Below are 344 nucleotides of genomic sequence, written 5' to 3'. Positions count from 1 at the left end.
CCCAGCCACGACAGCACAACCGTTTACGAGAGATCTCAACAGCTCGCCTCTTTAGAAAGGCCGGAGGACGTAAAGGTCTTTTTGGAAAGAGCTGACTGAGGGAAATACCATTACAAACGCCATCGCGTAAAGCGGAGCTGAAAACACACAGGAACCAGCCGGCAGGAAAAGGAACCTCAGGGGCTGGACCTGTCACGACCTGCTTGCCGGCGTGTGAAAATCGCTGCCGCATACGAGGCCGCAGGGGCAGGGAAAAGGACCCGACAGAGCGCCGAGGAGCACAGACCCCACAGCCCCGCGAGGCACGGCAGAGCCCTGGGCAGGGAGTACCCGCCCAGCCCGCG

At 60.8% G+C, this 344-nt stretch overlaps 1 protein-coding gene across 1 annotated transcript in view; it reads left to right on the top strand.

Annotated features, from left to right (window-relative positions):
• B3GALT6 (UDP-Gal:betaGal beta 1,3-galactosyltransferase polypeptide 6) overlaps positions 1-344 on the top strand; it is a 4,965-nt gene that overhangs the window by 420 nt on the left and 4,201 nt on the right. The window lies entirely within an intron of this gene.

The sequence above is a fragment of the Pygoscelis adeliae genome, unplaced genomic scaffold (assembly GCF_000699105.1).
Source record: "Pygoscelis adeliae isolate BGI_AS28 unplaced genomic scaffold, ASM69910v1 Scaffold36, whole genome shotgun sequence".
NCBI lineage: Eukaryota > Metazoa > Chordata > Aves > Sphenisciformes > Spheniscidae > Pygoscelis > Pygoscelis adeliae.
The sequence above is the reverse complement of the archived record's forward strand: the minus strand, read 5'-3'. Positions and strand labels throughout refer to the sequence as shown.